The following is a 6,000-nucleotide window of genomic DNA, read 5'->3' as shown; positions in this document are numbered from 1 at the left end:
GCCCCCTTCTTTTCATTTACATGCTGTTATTATTCGCAAGTATAACATTCGATCTGCAACCTCAGTAAAACTGTTTAAATATAGGTTAAAAACACACTTCTATTCTCTAGCTTATGAATGACCTATATTTCCGGTTGACAATATCTGTGTATTTGTTATTGCAACATCTATTGCAGCCTGGTCATCCTGGAAGGGGGTTTACCTCAAGTGTAGTCCCTTCTCAATGTTTCTTCATTTTCCTGATGTTGAATTTTTTGATTTTTTCCTTGTCCTCCTGTAGGTTTTAGATCAAGGGATGGTGTAATAACATTTGGTAGTTTTCAACAATCTGGTCTGTGCAGCCCTTTGAGACTCCTTGAGATTAAGGGCTGGACAAATTAATATGACTTGACATGAATACAAAAAATACCCCCAATAATGTATTTTTTTTAGATTCAAATACATTTTTTTGCCTCCAATAAGTGATCAGTTTGCTTCTTTAATCATTCCTTTTCAAACAAGTTAAACATTCATTAAAATAAGAAAGTTCAAACTTTAAACGGGCAAAATAATCTGTCAAGCTAAAGCTTTTTTAAAAAATGATTTATTTAAAAATAATTTTGCAAACGATTTTCCCGTAATACCTGCTGATCCATGCCACAGATAAAGTGCCCTTTTGATGTAAACAACCTTATATTTTTACATCAAATCAAAATGTATTTGTATAGCACCTTTCAGTCAATAAATTGCAATTTAAGTGCTGTAAAACAACATTCATTGTGCTCCTAGTAACCCAGAACAACAAATACAGAGTCCCACATGATGATTAAAATTAAATAAATGATAAAATTATGGCAATGCACACCTACATCTAAATTGTAGCCTATATTGACATTCCAAACATTAAAGCAAAATGGATCTTGAAGGTCATCTCCCAAAAGTAAGTTAAACAACTTTATGTTTATTTTTGGATCTTGCGCCAACAATTCACTTTCTTTTTGAAAATGTTTTATACGAGTGGTGTGCCTCAGGGTTTTCTCCCCAAAAATTGACAAACACAGGTACAACCCACAAAAATTGAATTTTTTTATTGGACAAATGTATTCAGACCATAAGATGACTGCAAAAACTCCAGCAATAAGAAAAGAGGAGGAGGAAGAAGATGAATAGCTTTGCAAAGAATGTTCCTCCCCCCAAAGAAGTTCGCTTTTGTAGTAAACCCGATCTGGTTGCTAGGGGCAAGACTTTGTATGCATCTGTTCACACTGGCCTTTGTACAGTGGGAGAAGAAAAGACCGCTGTCACATCAGACGGGATATCCCACTGCATCCTTCATGTGTTTGAAAGCCGTACTTATGAAGTCATAATTCCAGAAATACTTTTACTAATATGGTCAGGTTTGATGTCTGTAGGAATTGAATCGTGCTTTTGAGATTTGACAAGAAATACAACTTAAGTTTCTCTCCTATGCCTGGTTAATATTTACATGTGTAATGCAGCAGTGTTTCTCAACATTTTGTGAGTCAAGGCACACATTTATTTAAAAAATCTGTATCCATCTAGTTCAGTTCACAGATCCCTTATTCCCTCGGACCGTCGGGGCACCCCTACCAGTGGTGTGTCTTGGGCAAGCACAGCCTGGCAGCGTGCATCACTCTCCGGGTCGGGTTAGCTCCCCCAAATGAAACAAATAGTACTGGTTTTCCTTAGCAGTAGCAGGAAAAGCCTCCTGATTTGACTCAGATACATCACCTTCATCATCTGGTCGCTGTTGTTCTTTGGGATAACGCGTCATCCCCCTTTTCAAAGATGAGCCGGACCTCAGCATTGGTAGCGGCGTGTGACCATAATTGTATAAATTATTAAAAGAATTTGGTAGCCTGTTGACAATATACATTTCTTATCCATGTGTCTTCAATGGGCACATTTTTTGTCGCGGCCGTGGCTCGGAAAGTAGAACTTGACAGTCATTTTTATTTCAATTTTGTTGGACTTCTATCATTTAAATAAAATATACTGTTAAGGGATTATCTCAAATTTTTTGTCTGATAAAATAAGGAAATTTTGCTTAAAATTGTTAATAATATCTGCCATTGGAATCTTTTTACAATATTACTACTGTTTTTTTAGAATGTTTCCCCTACAAAAGTAATAAAAATATTTTAATCTGGAAAGACGGGCTTTTTGGGGGGCAATGTCATTTTGGACATCATCAGTCAAAATTGGTTACCAAAATTATTGACTTGCCCTACCTCATCAATTCTAAAATTAGTAAAGGAGATGAAGAATATTATAGTTACTCTATTAATGACGGGAAGGCCACACAAATACTTGACAATGGCATGATTTTTGTTAATATTTATTGATTTTTTTTCTCAATAATCAGACACTAATTAGCCAGATCTTTCAGCACACTAATGTTCTGTATTGCAGTATAGTAATGTGATTTAAAAGGTATTGCGGTTTTTTATTGTGAAAATAAAGCCTATTCACTTATAGAGGTTTAGTTCTTGTAAAAACACGTTTCCATAAAGGTGGAATTGTGTTATATGTTTACATAGCTTTACTATGACTTCCTGCTAGGTCATTAAAATGAAATATTTGGTCAATTGAAGATGTAATTTTGCAATATTGTTATGCACACAGGATGATTCAGTTTTATAGCATCGCCGTTGGCTTTGAAGAAATTCACCATCTGAAACCTCGTATATAAGAATGCAGAAAGCATTGTTGGTTTCTTGCTCACTGGGCACAAAAGCTTCTTTGGTTGGTTTATGTGGACATATGAGACCCAAGTGGCTGTATTTCCCCATTTTCTCACCCAGCATATTTTTACTCCCATTTTGCAAATTCACGCTAACAAAAGAAATGAAGAATTGAAGGCACGCATCAAAACGTGACTGTTTACTTGTAGACTCTGAGTTCTAAAGTCAGTTCCCAGCCAAGTTTCATCGACATGGAAGAGCACGTGCGTTTTTATTCCCAACCTTTATTTGATTTAAACCACTAATTGCATGTGACAGAAAGAGGCGGTTTCACAATAGGAGTTGCTTATTACCGGACGGCTAATGATTCACATAACTATCACTTCATTCACTGGATAACTAAGCTTTGATTGGAGCAATATAACGAAGACAGATTACTGAATGCTGTCTCACTTGCACATAATGTACCTGTGTGTCACTCTCCCTTTGATTTCATTGAGCAACCTTCGCAATATTATACATTCCTTATTTTATTTCTTGAAACTATCTCTTGCCGAGGAATTATTGCCCAAGGGCAGAAAATTTAGATAACTTTTGTTTAAAAGGAAATTTAGGTTTTCTCGTGAAATAGACACAATCATCCTGAAAATGAGCTAATACTAGCAATAGAAGATAATGTTTTCATTTTTTTACAAAGAATACTTAAAAAAAATAAAGAATCTGCTTTGTAAGAGCAATTTTACTTATTTTAGGTATTTCTTAGTGAATTACTGTCAAAACAAGTTGAAAATATAGTCAAATGTGAAAATGATACTTTTGGTTCTGTTATACATGCTTTTTAAAATATAACAACTTTTAGAAAAATTTTTTTTAAAGAAATTGGCACGCTTTTTTAACCATAAATGTCTTCAAAGAAGCTAGCAATATTCCCAAAATAATATATGATATGTAGTGTTGTGTTTTTGTTTTTAAAGGCTATGACAAAGAAATAGGCCAAATTGTTAAAAAAAATCCTAACCAAACTTAAATAACTAATAAACCATGTTTTTGGAACTGCTCAATTTAGACTTTACTTCATCGTCATCGACCACTTATCAACAAAATGAAACAATAAAATATTTACATAAAACAGCTGTTCAATACAATAACATAATACATAAACATGTGCTTAAAGGGAATAGTGATTAGCAATTCCTTGTATTCCATATTGCTGTAACCTTAAAAGTAGTATTTTGTGATTTACAGCGTCAAAAACTTTCCCTAAATCTATGAAAATACCAACAAAATAGAGTCTATTTTATGCGCAATATCTTCCACAAGATTAATGAACGCCTGAGCTGTAGAATGTTCAGCTTTTAACAGAAATTGTACTATTCATACAAATAAGGCTTGCAATGATGCCAAACTAGAAGTAAAAACATGAAAACCATGGAAATGAAGCTTGCGATGATCAAGAAACACGAAAAAGCCACACGCATTGAAGTCAAGTCATGTTTATTTATATTTCCTTTGCTAAGGAAAATGTCCGTAATCAATAAAACATTGGGAGCTATTAAAGCAACATTGTTGTCTAAGTGGATTTTCACCTTACGATCCACACCTCAGATTTGTTTAATGTGGTCTCCCGTACTTTGAGTCTCATACCTGTCAACCTCCACGGCTCCATGCCCTTACAAAATGTCGTATTTTCCCTTACAAAATAATCTTACACCATATGTTTTTTTCAAACGTGTTTATTTATGTAGTTTAACATGTTATATTGTACATGTGTTTCGTTATATCATATATATTGTTAACATTTTGTTGTGAGATACTGAGTTGCTCGACATGAATGAGGTTTATTATAAAAAAAGTTCCAAAATGAAGTCGCTTGGACGTTCACTGTAGAAGGAAAAAATACATGCAAATATAATTAAGTAGAATAATACATTTTCTTATTCAAATTATGAATTTATTTTCTGCATTAAATTATTGTTGGTAATATACTGATTCGAGAGATAACCTCAAACTTGTCTTTTTTAATTTTCTCATATACTTCCCTTTTTTCTTAACTTCTTTATACAACAATAATGATTTGTAATATAATGCATCAAAGCAAGTGAGCCGTTTGAGAGCCGGCTCTCTTTAATGAGTTGAGCCGAAAAAGCCGGTTCTCTAAAAAGAGGCAGACTTCCTTTCACTACATAACTACCACATGAAATCCAAGGCGGCAGATGCATGCGCACAGTAGCATTAAACTGCTCGTTTCGTCTGCAATGGAAAAAAAAGATACCGAGATAGAGGCTACCGCGGCGAACTCGTTTGACTTGATTGATTTGCCGTTTCGTCATAGTCGGTGTTTACCTGGTTGTAGCTATAATTGACAAATTTGCGTTTTTTCGTACAGATTTTCTTGTACGTTGTACACGTCTTAAAATGCATAATAAACGTACTTTGTATGGCAAAAACGTACAGGTTGACAGGTATGGAGTCTAAAAACTCCTCCATTTTGCTTCTCTTTACAAGCTCTCGGTCCCGCTTCTCACAATCCGATACAACAGGAGTCCCCAAACTTTTTCCTGTGAGGGCCACATAACTTTCCCTTCTCTGATGAGGGGCCGGGGTCAGTTTGTAACAGAAAAAGTGTGATGTTTGTAGGAGTGCCTAATAGTAAAAGTTTATTGTACATCTCACCTGCAAAATAGATGTTAAATGTCAGTCTCACACGACACCATTTACTTGTTACATTAAGAGTGATTTATTGAACAAGTCTCATTAAATCACGTGAGACTTGCCCCAAACACCCTTCTCTGACCTGTGAGACTATGTCTTCTAGTGGTGATATACTGGTACTTCACTTTTTCTGCTTTACAAAACAACCCCAAAATCCCAAAATATAACATTTTAACTTGTCAGCAACCCTTGTTGCGCTGTATAAAATAGTTACTAACTAATAGTTAATGGAAATAGTTCATAACTGAGGGACATTTTATTGCAAAAGTCCAGCTTTATTATCAAATTCAAAAACACATATATGAAAAAGAAAATCAAAATGCTTTCTGGTATTATTGTACAAGGGGCCGGACCAAATGTGGAGGCGGGCCGCATCCGGCCCGCGGGCCGTAGTTTGGGGACCACTGCGATACAACCTCTTTACCAACCCCTTCCACAGAGCTCCGTAAGCGTCTTTGTAAACGCGGAGCATCCAAAGATTAAATGTCACGTTCCGTGCAAGGCGGGCACTCTCTCGCACGTGCAGACGCCATCAGGTCCACTTGATAACCTTGTTGCGTTCATAACAAATAGCTGACCTCATCGAAATAAAAGGGGGGGGCAC

Source organism: Urocampus carinirostris, chromosome 19 (genome assembly GCF_059441175.1).
Source record: "Urocampus carinirostris isolate Australia breed hairy pipefish chromosome 19, RoL_Ucar_1.0, whole genome shotgun sequence".
NCBI classification, from domain to species: domain Eukaryota; kingdom Metazoa; phylum Chordata; class Actinopteri; order Syngnathiformes; family Syngnathidae; genus Urocampus; species Urocampus carinirostris.
Note: the sequence above shows the minus strand (reverse complement) of the source record.